Source organism: Monodelphis domestica, chromosome 1 (assembly GCF_027887165.1).
Source record: "Monodelphis domestica isolate mMonDom1 chromosome 1, mMonDom1.pri, whole genome shotgun sequence".
Taxonomy (NCBI): Eukaryota; Metazoa; Chordata; class Mammalia; order Didelphimorphia; family Didelphidae; genus Monodelphis; species Monodelphis domestica.
Window position 1 is genome coordinate 172540033 of NC_077227.1, and position 15361 is coordinate 172555393.

Consider the following 15361-nt stretch of genomic DNA (forward strand, 5'->3'; position numbering starts at 1 on the left):
AAAAACACTCTTTTATATAGTTGCCTATCATATTATTAACTTTATCCAAGCTGATTGCCTCTAATACTTTATCATTGAAGGTGGGGAAACAAACTGGAAGAACAAGCAACGGCATAGATTTCATGTTTTGCACAAAGAATGCGAAAAAGTACTTTAAACAATTAATTTACATTAGCCCTAAAGTTAGGTAATTATTGATTTCATGAAGTCACAGATTCTTAGAATATTAGAGCAGGGAAGGATCCTAGAGATTTCTAAAAGTTTATAATCTGTGAGGAAAAAGAAAGAAAGTCATTCATGTCATAATCATTTCTGTCCTCTTCACAGATTCAGGAGTCATGAACATATCAGGAAGAAACAGAGTGACTGAGTTCATCCTTCTGAGTTTCCCCTGCCCCAGAGAAATTCAAATACTTCTCTTTGGGGTGTTCTTTCTGACCTATATCCTAACCCTAGTGGGGAATGGGTCCATCATCTATGCAGTGAAATTGGACTGCCGGCTTCATACACCCATGTACATCCTACTATCCAACTTTTCCTTTCTTGGAGATCTGATACATAAATACTACAGTTCCCAATATGATGGCTAATTTTCTTCTCCAATACCAAGGCCATCACCTTTACTGCCTGCTTTCTCCAATTCTATTTTTTTTTCTCCATTGGCACCAATGAAGCTTTCTTCTTAACCCTCATGTCTGTTGATCGGTACTTTGCAATTTGTCAGCCTCTATACTATCCCACCCTCATGACAGGACGTCTCTGCATCAAACTAATGATATTCTGTTGGGTGAGTGCCTTTCTTTGCTATCTGGTTCCAATCTATTTTATCACTCAATTACCCTTCTGTGGTCCAAATATAATTGATCACTTTGTCTATAATCCAGGCCCCCTACTGGCTCTATCCTGCACTCCTGCTCCAGGGATTGGACTTTGTATGACTGAAAAATCTGTTACCTTAAAAAAGAACTACATATCCCAAGAGCCCACTGACTTCCTGTCATTACGTACTTCCTGTAGACAGAGGATAAAGGGCATGGGTTTTGAAGGCTCCCTCTCTCTGATGTAGAATCAGCATTGATGGTGGTGAGTGGGGTTGATTTAAAAAAATGGCTAACCAGCCATGGGCACGTGTTCTTTATTTTGTATCTTCTTTATTCCTTGATTTCTAATGATCATTAATAAATTTCTCAAAATATAATATTATTATTGAGATTTAATTTTAACTTTTACATGGATGGCAACCACTAGTCATAGAAGAACCTCTCAAATTTTTAAGATAGCCTAGATAAAAAAAATTTAAGCCACATTTCTCCTGCCAAGGCTTTTTGCCCACCCCACCCACCCTTGCAAACCCCAACTCTCTTTGGAGCTACTGAATTTTTCTTTTAAAATTGGCCAAGCTATTTTTATTGGGAGGACTCTTGGAGAAGAAGAAATAAACTGCTTCTCTCCTCCAACTGCTTGAATTCTTCGTTCCTTGTTCCTCCTTTATTTCTCCTTGTTGCTGACTCTGGTATTGCTGACACTGCTTCCTCCTGATCTTCTGGACCCAGATCACTTACTTGGCCCCAGCCCCCAGCCTCCAGAAATCCTCCTCCTGATCTCCAGCTCTGATCCTAAATAGGTCTCTACTCTGATGCTGATAGCTGTTGATACCTCTGCTGGGCTTATTGCTGCCACCAAGAAGCTAGGAGTCCTTGGAGTCATTCCTCAGGGCAGATGGTAAAAAAAAAAAAGCCAGAGTGTTTTTTTTTCCCCCTTAGGTAACTACTAGACTCCTAATGTTGTGCAGTAAAAAATCAACTGACCTCCACTCTGATATGTCTGGGATGACAGAATGTTCTGTGCAAGGTCCCAGGAATTACAAGGCCCTTGGGTATGCCAACAATCACCCACCTGGCCCCTGGGTATGCCAACAATAGCCCACCTTCCATGTCTGTCCAAACATCACCCACTTGTTATGTCAACCTAGCCAAAATAATTGATTAACAGAATATTCTAAAAATATTATCTCCCATTAAGTAACTCAACTATGACTGCTTTAACCAATATAAACTCCACTCTGACTCTGCCTCTTCAGAACTTACTTGCTGAGATTCCCCTAGCGTGCTAGTAATAAAGTTCCCTTTGCCTGAATTGCATTGTCTCCCTGTGTTCCTTGGGGTGGTCTCCACTCGGACCCTAACACTAACTCCCTCTGTGGAAACTAGCATTTTACCTCAGGGGAAATGGGGAGAAGGAAGAGACTCTTCCAAACGGGAAATTAATTACAATCATGGCGCATTCTATGAAAGAGCACTGCATTACCTATTTCAAACAGCTTCCAGCTTTAGGATTTTTTTCTTTCTGCCACTGATTCTTTCAATTATCTTGCCTGAGATTCAGGGGAAAAATTCATCCCCCTATAACCATTTGCCATTTGGGCCTGCCCAGTTTGAGATTCCTAAAACCCATGTTCTCCCTCACTATGGGAGATTCCAAAGTGCTAACAATAGGGATCTGAATTTTAGAAAAAGGAACTTTAAAGGGTTTGGAGGTGAAATGTTAAGCCTTTTCAGACTCTATTTTTTTAAATAAAAGTCTCTGTATCTTACTGCATTTTGCTGATTGTTTTAAGATTTAATTTTGTTGTTTTAAGTTCGTATATTAAATGTATTCAATACTGTTCTGTTACACTGAATCATTTTAGTCTACTGTGTTTTAACTATTAGATATATTCTGTTCCCTTTCCCTTATGACTACTGAACAAAATATTGTAAAATACTGTAAAAGCCTATAAACAGCCTTTTTTTTCCATTTTCATTTGTTAATTGTCACATAGATGATGGATAGACTCAACCTGGCTAACAACCTTTACAGAATTTAATAAGCTAAGAATTTAATTGTAATGTTAAGGGATCTTCAGAAATAATTTTAATTAACTAGTGGTTTCTGAATGGATGCGTTTTTTTTAATATTTATATTTTAAAGAATAATGTATTAAAGGTAGAAAAACAAAGAAATGCTCCTACCAAGGTATTTCTATGAAGCAGGAAGCCAAAAGGAGCTCCTGCAAAATTCTTCAGTTAAATTTACTTCCACCAGAACAATCTAGATTTCTTGGTTATGTTCTAGATCCAAATAAGTTTTACTTTGTTTAAAAATATACTTGCCAAGGTTGAAAGATTTCCTATATCTGTAAACATTGTGACAAATATCCATCAATTCATAGGGATTTTTTTGTCATATAGCAACTTATATGAAATATGATTGTGGGTTTGTTGCTATTGTCATTAATTGGGCTATTATAACTATGGGGATTTTGATACTCTTTGAATGTGCAATACACGTTGTACTATTATTATTTATTAAAAACTGTTTCTTTGTGAAAATCTTTTGCTTGTACTCACAGTAGATCATGGTCAGGTTTAAAGAGGAAATTAATATCATTTTTGGTGAGAAACCTTTGTATTCTACATTTCCTTAGCTGACAGAATGTCAATGATTGTAAGCTATTTATTTTTGGTTTTTGAAACTCTTTTATTATTGTTTTTGCTAGCATGTGCAATATACTATTTCAGTTTTATTTTTTCTCTGTTTTGTATTTGAAGCACGTTGCCAGCATTGAGATTTTCTTTAACTTTTTTGATTTGGCAGTAATACAAGTTTGAAATATATTTGCTATAATGCCAATGCATGCCCCCAAAGCTTGAGACTATAAAAATGATGCCACTGATTGTTTAAAAAAGAATTATGGAACTTTTCTTAATGATTATGTCTGATTCCAAGACAAGAGAATACAAAAAGAGCCATTGCACAGTGCTAAACTGCATAGTGCCAATCGAGCACAAGATCAAATAGACCAACCAATCCCAATGGGATTCATGAAAATTTTGAGCCAAGACAAGAGGGCTTGAACTTGTTTGGGGTTTGACCTTGCTGCTGTTTAACATGTGTTAAAGGCAGGTCTTCCTTGTCCCACATTCTACCAACTATCTCAAATTTGACTCCTACTTGGCTCCTATAATCTAGTCCCTTTTCTGTCTTTCATGTTGTGGCAAACTTTCTATAGTCCTAGCTACTGACTGGGTAAATGCATAATTGCTTAAATCATTTTAATTGGGCCCTGATTCAAGGACCTGTTATAGATTTATTTTTCCTTTACTTGGAATTTTTACACATAAGACTTTGATAGACTATATATCATCCAAAACTTTTTTTATTTGGATTTTTTATATTTTTTAATTTCTCTTGCCAATTGATTCATATACCCCATAACTCAACCATGTATCCCTAAGTGACCCCTCTTCAGTGGGAATGTATTATTATTATTTTAAATTGCAAATTTTAAATTTTTTTGAGAGTAATTTTAGGTTAAGAAACATACTACCTCTCCAAATACAGAAAATGAACTCTTCTTAGAAGGCACCATGAAGATGCCTCCACAGACCACAAGCTACATCAAGAAGATCCAGCATGAACCTTGGGTGTGGTTAATTGAACTGAAGGTTGATTGAACATTTAATTTGAATGTATACTCGTATGCCAAAAGGGGACTGCCCCTAATTGGCTTTTTGTAAATGTACCTAGCAATTATTGGTTTTGTTCTCTTTTTCTCTTATCCTCAAATTATTGCAATTTCAAAGTTGGTAGGGTTACAAGACCCACTGGAGAGACTAGTCTTCCACAGGTCTCAGGGGGAATGTATGATTGAAAATTTGTTACCCTAAAAAAAGAACTATATATCCCAAGAGCCCACTGACTTCCTGTCATTACATACTTCCTGTAGACAGAGGATAAAGGACATGGGCTTTGAAGGCTCCCTCTCTCTGATGTAGAATCAGCATTGATGGTGGTGAGTGGGGTTGACTAAAAGAATGACTAACCAGCCATGAGCAGGTGGTCTTTATTTTGTATCTTCTTTATTCCTTGATTTCTATTGATCATTAATAAATCCCTTAAAATATAATATTATTGAGATTTAATTTTAACTTTTACAACTTTCTTATTTGATTTTGAGCTCCCTCATTATCTTCATCACCTTCTTCTTAATACTTGGATCCTGCACTCTGGTTCCCAAAGGTGTAGTTCAATTACCTTCAACAGTTGGAAAGCTTAAGGTGTTCTCAACCTGTGGTTCCCACTTAGTTGTGGTATCTCTGTTCTATGGGAAACTCATGGTCATGTACATGAGCCCAATCTCTGGAAATCCAGCTGGAACACAAAAAATTGTGACCTTGTAAACCCCTTGATTTATAGTCTACATAATAAATATATGAAGGCTGACCTGAGAAACTTCAAATAGGAATGAAAATTTGTCAGAGAACATAAGAAAGGGAACCAGATTGAGAGCCTTCTACTGTTTCTCATCCCAAACTCTATAATATTCAACTACTTAAGTTCAACTACTTTAAGTTCAAACTCACCAATTCACCACCACTGGTCTCTGGGAAAAAGGCATATGAGAGCACGTTGGTTGATCTAGACTTTGGATCCTTGATCTGGCTTATAAATTTTACTAATCTTCAGATCCTCTAGCCAAAATGACCTCTGATTCCTTGTTGCCTCCTGAGTTGTCTGAATTCACCAGTTTCCTGTCTGTTATTGGCCTTTGTTAATTTCATACTTGATTTCAGTCAAGACTGGACATTAGTGACTCTTGAAAATAGCATGATCTGATATTGATAATTCATTTTCTAGTACTGAATTCTGCTTAATGGTCACAACTTACCAAAATCATACGTGTAGACCAACAAGGATTTCATTCTATTCCTCTCATATCCAGTGGGGAATGGGGGGAAGAAGGTGCCAACCTTATGAGCATCACTGAGCTGGAGACAGGTTCTTTGGCATTTGAGCACCAATTAGTCTTCTATCTCATACATATTCTGGCTAAAGTAGGACAATATGATAAAAAAATGTTGGCCAAAAATCATTATTTTAATTCTTTCTCTGGATGATATTTAATAAGAATAGAGGAGACAAATGAAAAATCTGTGATTTTGTCAATTTTTATTTTTAACCTGAGCTCTAATTTTCCCACCTATAAAAGAATCATTGGATTAGCAATTAGTTTAATTTAATTGTCTTAAAATTATGATAATATATGAAACTATCAATATGAGATATTTTTGAAATACTACTTTGTATTGACATGGAAGTTTTGGCTTAATTTCTTAAAAGTGGAAATGCAAGACTAAAGAGCATGTACTAGCAAAAGGAAAAACCAACCTATTTGATACACTTAAACTGGAAAATGCTGAGAGATAAAAAGAGTTTTAAAAAACTGCTACCATGAATTTCATGGCCAGAAAACAGGAACATGAAGATGGGAAAGGAAATATGCATACACATTAACCCATACAACCACAAGTATACCTACAATTAACAGAAATATAGTACAAAGAATCAGTAAATAAAAGATTCTTCTGAGGACTCATGAATCATAAGTGTGACATCCTAATCTGATTTTTTCCAAACATTGCATATAACTATAACTCATCTATCTATCTATTTAGTGCCATATCCATGGAACTTCCAAAAAATTTTTTTACTGATTTAGAAAAAACCATAACAAAGTTCATTTGGAAGAACAAAAGATCAAGGATATCCAGGGAAATAATGAAAAAAAAATACAAAGGAAGGGGGTCTTGCAGTCCCAGATCTCAGACTATATTATAAAGCAGCGGTCATCAAAACAATTTGGTACTGGCTAAGAGAAAGAAAGGAGGATCAGTGGAATAGACTGGGGGCAAGCAACCTCAGCAAGACAGTATATGACAAACCCAAAGATCCCAGCTTTTGGGACAAAAATCCACTATTTCATAAAAACTGCTGGGAAAATTGGAGGACTGTGTGGGAAAGATTAGGCTTAGATCAACACCTCACACCCTACACCAAGATAAATTCAAAATGGGTGAATGACTTGAACATAAAGAAGGAAACTATAAGAAAATTAGGCGAACACAGAATAGTATACATGTCAGACCTTTGGGAAGGGAAAGACTTCAAAACCAAGTAAGAATTAGAAAGAGTTACAAAATGCAAAATAAATAATCTGGATTACATCAAATTAAAAAGTTTTTGTACAAACAAAACCAATGTAACCAAAATCAGAAGGGTAGCAACAAATTGGGAAACAATCTTCATAAAAACCTCTGACAAAGGTTTAATTACTCAAATTTATAAAGAACTAAATCAATTGTACAAAAAATCAAGCCATTCTCCAATTGACAAATGGGCAAGGGACATGAACAGGCAGTTTGCAGCCAAAGAAATCAAAACTATTAATAAGCACATGAAAAAGTGCTCTACATCTCTTATAATCAGAGAGATGCAAATCAAAACAACTCTGAGGTATCACCTCACACCTAGCAGATTGGCTAACATGACAGCTATGGAAAGTAATGAATGCTGGAAGGGATGTGGCAAAGTGGGGACATTAATTCATTGCTGGTGGAGTTGTGAACTGATCCAACCATTCTGGAGGGCAATTTGAAACTATGCCCAAAGGGTGATAAAAGACTGTCTGCCCTTTGATCCAGCTATAGCACTGCTGGGTTTGTACCCCAAAGAGATAATAAGGAAAAAGACTTGTACAAGAATATTCATAGCTGCGCTCTTTGTGGTGGCCAAAAATTGTAAAACGAGGGGATGGCCATCAATTGGGGAATGGCTGAACAAATTGCGGTATATGTTGGTGATGGAATACTATTGTGCTAAAAGGAATAATAAAGTAGAGGAATTCCATGGAGACTGGAACAACCTCCAGGAAGTGATGCAGAGCGAAAGGAGCAGAACCAAAAAAACATTGTACACAGAGACTGATACATTGTGGTACAATCGAAGTGATGGACTTCTCCATTAGTGTCAATGCAATGTCCCTGAACAATCTGCAGGGATCTAAAAAATACTACCCACAAGCAGAGGATAAACTGTGGGAGTAAAAACACCGATGAAAAGCAACTGCTTGACTACAGGGTTGGAGGGGATAAGACTGAGGAGAGACTCTAAATGAACACTATAATGCAAATTCCAACAACAGGGAAATGGGTTTGAGTCAAGAACACATGTGATAACCAGTGGAATCGTGCGTCGGCTATGGGAGAGGGAAAGGTGGGGGGGGAGGGGAGGAAAAGAAAATGATCTTTGTTTCCAGCGAATAATGTATGGAAACAACCAAATAAAATAATGTTTAAAAATTAAAAAAAAAAAAAAACATTGCATATATGTGGTTCTCTTTTATTTACACAATTCCCTGGAAGCTTAAAGATCTTCAGCTCACTTACATGTTCATCTTGGGATCATAGAGTTAGAGCCAGAAAGGAATTCAGAGGTCAAGTCCTATCTCTCTTTACTTTTCTGGGGCCCAAGTGAGTAAAAAGTTACCAAAAAAAAAAGGCTTGTCCAGTGTTTTATAGTTAGTAAATATCTAAAGTGAGATTTGAAAACCAGTTCTCCTCATTTCAGGTCCAGAATCCTATAACAGCCAGCTATATGATTGATGAAGGAGCTAAATCAAGTCCATAAATATAGGGAGATTTAAAGACCAAAGTAACCCTAATGGTAAGAAGACTTGGGAATCCCCAATATTGATTGACTTGGGACATGTTCAATAAGCTCTCCAACTAAAATAAAGCTCCAATTCAAATGTTATGATATGTTTAATTCCAGATTAGAGTTTTATTCTTTTGAATTCTTACCCTGAAGGTCCTCTTTTTAAAATGTAAATATTTCTATAAAGGTCATTCACACTTAGATGCTAACTGTAAGGATCAGAAAGAGTGCTATACAGTAAAATATCTCCAGAGTTCAGAAGATGTGGATTTGAGGGAAATCTCTGACACTTAGAAAAGTTACATTATCTCTCTGGGCTTTGGTTTATTCATCCATAAGAAGAGATTGAATTATATTGTCTCTAATGTGCCTTGCAATTGTAAATTAAAAAATCTTATTTTTTAAAGATGAAAATTTTTATATGGCAATGTTCTTTAAAAATATTTACTCATTTTATCCTCACAACAATCATAGGAAGTAGATGTTATTTACTATCCCCATTTTGCAAATAAGAAAAAGAGGCAGAGAGAGGTGAAGTGACCTACTCAGATGGTTAATCTCTGGATTTGAACTCAGATCTTCCTAACACCAATTCTGGCTCTCTATTCACTGTGCCACCTAACTGCCTTATGGCAGAGCAATTTCAATGTCTCCCCTCAGCAAATCAAACACTAAATCAATTAACTTACTTGTAACATCATTAATAGTGGTTATGTAATCTTCACTCTATCCACTGTATCTAATACAGTGACTAACTACATTAATTGCTCTCCATTGTCAATGATACCCAATATTCTAACTGCATAGATAAACTAATATCTTTTATTTCTCTCTGCTTGGTATCAAGTGATTATTTTTCATGTTCCATGTAATTTTCTTTAAAAAATTCTCATACTGTAGGACAAAAATTATCCCAGCACCATTAGAAAGGAAAAGGGGTAATAGCACTATAGCACTAAAATGGATATCAAGAAATTTGGGTCTAGTACTATATCAGTGTTTCAACTAGTTATATAATCTAACTTGGTAATTCATTTAACTTCCATGCGCCTCAATTTTTTCAGTCATAAAATAAAGTAGTTGGGCTATATAAACTTTAGCTCTAACATTACCAAAGAGGTAATAATTGTAAGAGAATACTTTTCTATTATAATCTTCTCCAAACTATACCATTATCATCACCTCAAATAAGATATTTTCAATGGTTTTTTATTTTCCTTCTCTAGTCAAGGCATTGTCTTCTTTGTGTGTCTCTGCAAGATTACCACAAGATTGGGAATGTTTATAGAAAGAGTAAAAAAGAAATATTACTTAAGAGTACATAACTGACTTTTGGAACTCAATTAAAAAAGTGGTCCAGCCTGAAAATATACTAAGCATCAAAATAAGTTTAGATATTCATAATGAAGACACATAAAAGAGCTATACATAGGAAACTATGACGTTAGAATGATATGGTAAAGCTCAAATAATGAATTTTCCTTATTTTCAAATTGTTCTTTAATATGAACTTAACAAATATGGAAATTTCCATATGCAAAGAACAAAAATTAAGATTATATTTGAAACCATGAGTCTCTATTTCATATAGTTTTAAGTATATATTAAATCTACGAAATACTACCAACACAGCACTGCTTATCTACATCCCCATCTGAACTTCCTTCTGCTCTCATGTACTTTTCATTGTTTTATTAGCATTCATTTCTTTCTTTTCTCCTTCAGTTTTATTTTTTCAACACTTCTATTATTGCCCACTCACTACCCATTATAATATATAAGTATAATCAATTAAACCAAACTCATGTATTTGTCATGCTTAAAAATGTTTCATTCTACATATCTAGCCCATCACCTTTCTGACAAGAGCTGAGTAGTATGCATAATCTTTAGTCATTTGGACCCCATGTTTGGCCATTGAATTTATCAGTGATTAAGTCTCTCAAAGTTGTAATTTTTACATTACCATAAGAATTGTTCTGTGGGTTTCCTTTACATCACTCAAGTCAGTTCATACACATCTTCCCTGATGTCTGTTCCTTTCATTGTTACTTTTAGAACAATTACATTCCATTACATTGATATAACATGACTTGCTCTATCATTTCCTAATTCATGGGCACCCACTTTGTTTCTAGCCCTTTATTACAAAAAAAAAGTGCTGATATAAACATTTTGTACATTTGAGTCATTTCCTTCAGTTTGTCCTCTTTGATGTTCATGTCTTGTAGTGGTAATAAAAGGTCTTTATAATCTAGTGGCTTCTTGGGTTTAGTTCTAATTTGTTCTCCAGAGTGGTTGGTACAACTGTGACTTTCTTTTTCCTCTCCATTTAAATTGTTTTAAACCACAGTTGTTTTTATTCTTTTTTGTCAGTTCTAAATAGTCTTCTTTTCTTTATCCCCTACCAGGCCTCATGAAAAGGCAAGAAAAATAAAGTCTATGATTGTCTATTATTATGCTTTGATATCACACATAAGGACTGGACCACAAAATGAGGAGAGGACTTTCTCAAGGCCACAAAAGCAGTCAGTAAAAGGAATGATCAAAGATTTAGAACTAGAAAAAACATTGGAGGTCATCAAACCCAACCATTTCATTTTATAGATGAGGAAACTTAGATATAGAGAAGTTAAATGTCTTAACCACGGTCTCATAGCTAGTAAGTTTCTGAGACAGGATTGAAATCCAGAAAATCTTGATTCCAAAACTAATGTCATAGGTCATTCTCCTTAAGATATTGTTTGGTCTCATAATTCAGAGAAGAATATATTACCATAGAATCATACTAGAAGGTCCAAAACTAGGATTCAGACCACAATGGAGGAAATTAGTATTAGAGTAAGAGCAGGAAGAGTAGGAAAACGCCATTGCTTCCCCTAAAGCTATCCTTGCTGTCCTGTCTGCAGAACCTATAGTAAGTATGTAGCAGATGAAGTTTTGCCAGATTTGGGTAAGTACTGACAGCATTTGCTCAAAGCAAAGAAACAACAGAGCCTAACAAGACCTTGTTATTAAGAACCTAAAACACTTTGTTATTATTAACTAGTTATCAAGAATAATTAGTTAAATTAGGAAGTTACCAGAGTACAAAATAGGATAAGGTCTTCTTCCTTCTGATTCCTCCTTCTCTACTTCCCCACTTCCTATTCCTGTGTGGTGGTTTCCTAATCATCAACCCCTAATTTGATACCTCAAGTGTTATATCTCTTCCACCTATCTCACCTCTCTCCAATGAGGGTTTAATCTGCATGTTATTTCTGATACTTGGTAGTAAGGCTCTTCCTATCTGCCTTATTAAGAACAATGAACAACTTTTTCAAAGAAATAGTTTTTAATCCTGAAAATGTGAGAATAATAATTCCAGATCTTGTTCCCAAAAGTTATTTGGATTCTAAACAAAGGAAATTATTTAATATGATTTACATTCCCTAATTTTTATATGAAGTCAAGTTCTTTCCCATGACTCTTCCAGATATATGTTTTAGTCATGTAGCAAAGACTCCAGTGACTTCAGAAGATCTCTTTATCTCCTGTTATTCCTGTCACTAACTACTGGTTGCCTAGACTATTATAATCTCTCACATTCAAAGAACTTCTTAGTCCAGACCCCTGGGAGTCAAAAGGCTTGCCATTTGCAGCTATAAGGGATCACCTTAGAATACAGAAAGAATTAAGAGCATGTCAGTGTGGGTGTCTTAGTTTCATCTCTTCTTTCTGCATCTTTCTCACTGTGAAAGTGGGAAAAAAAAGTATGAGCAGTGACTTACCTTTTGGTAATCCCAAAGAAACTTAAATCACATTGCAAAGCAAAGGAAGCAGGCTTATAAGAACAGGAGAAAGGAAGAGAAAGTAAGGGACTAAAATCCTATAAGTAGTACTTTATTCAGCATAGATTCCTCCAAGTAGAAAAAAATAGTCCCTTATTAAGAATACAGCTGATGAAGATATAGTCTCTGAGAAGGACTTAAAATTATTCTAAGGACTGAACTTCTAAGGAACTGTATATAAGCTGGACTTTTTCTTAGGGGCAACTGACTTCATGGTTGAACAGTGGATAAATCACTTAAAAAGGAGAGTATGACAGTATTCAAATCAGCAAAGATCACAACTTGGTGAGTACCATCTACTTTGTAAAAACTAACCTTTTCTTAGCATTTAATGTTGTTTACATGGAGGGAGAAAGAAGATTTGACCAGTATTTGTGGCTTTATCAGTGCAAGTAACTTCTTTTGAGAAAACTCTCTCTATGTTTCACTTCATAAGGAGCACTGAGAACTGAAAGAAAACCTACTCATGTTAACACAGTAAATGGAACTCAAGTCCAAATATTCTTGATTCCCGTACCAGCTCTCTATCTGTAAAGTCAATATACCATCACTACCTCCATTGCTTACAATTTTTTCTCTCTATATCACATCATTCTTCTCTCTGATTTTTCGTTCCTTTTGGGAACCCTAAAACCCATTTTTCTGTCTCTATCAAGCCTCAAAATTCCTACAGCCTGTTGTAGAGGTCTAACCCAAAACTACCTATAAAATGAAAAAATGAAAAAGTAACTTAGTAAATAGTGATATTTGAGAAGTCTTATATGCCTTCTTAAATTTCCTAACATGAATATTTCTTTTTGGAGGAAAAGACTTTATGGGCCCAGAAAAGAAACCTTTCAGTGCAGTATAATTGAATAATGTATGTGAACTGGGAGTTATGTAGGGAGAAAGGCTAAAAAAGATATCGAGGGCCAGTTTGTGAAGGATTTTAAATGACAAATAGAAGAACTTATATTTTATTCTCTGAATCACCAGCTGCCTCTGGGACATTTCAAACTGTATTGCCTGGAGATATCTAAAAATTCAACATATCCAAAATGGAACTAATTAACAACTCTAGTTCAACTTTCCCCTCTAAAGAACTTATTTTTGTTAAGAACTCCACCATAGACCCTTTTTTCCAAGTTCACAACTTCAGCATCATCCTCAATTCTTCACTTTAACTAATACAACTCTAATCATTTCTGTCTCACAGCACCCTTCATCTGTCCTCTTATCTTTATTCACATTGCTACCACCCTTTGTTGGGACCTTATCAATTTTCATTTGGATTATTGCAATGACAATCTACCCTTACTTAAACCCTTACTTAAAAATCTCCCCACTCCACTCCATCCTCCAGGTACATCGCAAAGTGATTTTTCCTAAAACAAAAGTCTGATTATTTCTCTCCTATAATAATAAATAAATTCTAGTAGCCTCCATTAAAAAAAAATATAAACTCTGACATTTAAAGCCCTTCATAACCTGACCCTAATCTCCCTTTATAGCCTTATTGTATATTATACCCCTTTTATATTCTATTTACAAACTACCCAATAGATAGGCAGGCAGATGGATAGAAAGACAGACAGACAGATAGATAGATAGATAGATAGATAGATAGATAGATAGATAGATAGATAGATAGATAGATAGATAGATAGATAGATATAGATAGATAGATAGACAGATAGACAGATAGATAGACATAGTATTTCTTCTCTCTCAGTGACCTTTCCCAGACTGTCTCCCATGCCTGGAGTTCATTTTAACCTCATCTCCACTTCTTAGAACTCCTAATTTTCTTTAAAACTAAGTCATCATTCCCTAGTTATTTGTGCCTTATTGTCCCCACTTCCTACCTCATTATCAAAATTTCTTGTTTCTATTTTGTAATTATCTCTTTACATACATCTTAACTTCCTAACCATATGTTAAGCTCTTTGGGGTAAAAAACTATCTCTTTTTTTATTTGTACCTTCAGCAACTCCATAGTGTTGGACACATAGGAAGAACTTAAATGGTTTTTTACTAAATGGGAACATGGGGCATTGTTTTGATTCACAACTCTGGTATTTCTTGACCATTCCTTTGAGCAAGTTTTTATATGAGTTTCTGTTTCCTCCTCTGTAAAACAGATATAATAATGTAAATAATTATTATAAATTATATTTTATTATTGCAAAAATACATGCAAGTATTGACTACCTCATAAAGTTGTGATGAGGAAAATATTTTATAAAGAAGAAAACACTAGATAAGTGTGAACTATTCTTCTATTTAACAGTTGAGTGGGAATTCTTGTATAGAATTCAAGAAATGACTGGGGAGGAAGTCAAGGTACTAAATGTTTCCAGTCACTAAAGTCCCAAGATAATGGCCACCATTCACCATGTCACTTTTGACTTGCCGACTCTGCTGAATACACCAAAGTACAGATCATTTCCATGAAATATTTTAAATGTTTTCCTCTGAATCACCCCAAATCTTGAGGTAATCAATGCCTGTTCTGAAATTCCATGTAGTCTCTACTAATCTTTTGGTATTTATTACATTCAAGTATCCATTAATCCGTCTATACTCCACTTAAATGTACCTCTCAGACATAAGCCGGTTATATTTGGAATACCTTCCACTATGTCCTTTCTGCCTCTCTGCTGCCTACTAGAACCACCTACCATTTCCATTCCATATAAATTCCTTCATACATAGCAAAACCAATTCAGGATATAGTCTCCAGGAAAAAAATGGACTTCACAGGGGTAGAAAAGAAAAAAAAATTAGTAACATCATGGATACTCCTCCAACACCAATCCTTAACCCCAAACAATGACTCAAGAGTTGATCTAAGTGCCAACAATCTCATTAAAATTCTATCTTATTTTGCCTCAGTACAGGGACCCTATTCCATCTCATATAATGTAATGCTCAGAATAGGTAGGATCTAGGTTTCCTCTGAAATGCAAATTAATCTCAATTCAGGCTGTTTTGAAGAAAAATCCATTTATACTCAT

At 35.1% G+C, this 15361-nt stretch overlaps 1 pseudogene; it reads left to right on the forward strand.

Moving 5' to 3' along the window:
- The first annotated feature begins 336 nt into the window (after nucleotides 1-336).
- LOC100616689 (olfactory receptor 11H6-like) lies at nucleotides 337-5222 on the forward strand (annotated as a pseudogene).
- Nucleotides 5223-15361: the final 10139 nt, after the last annotated feature.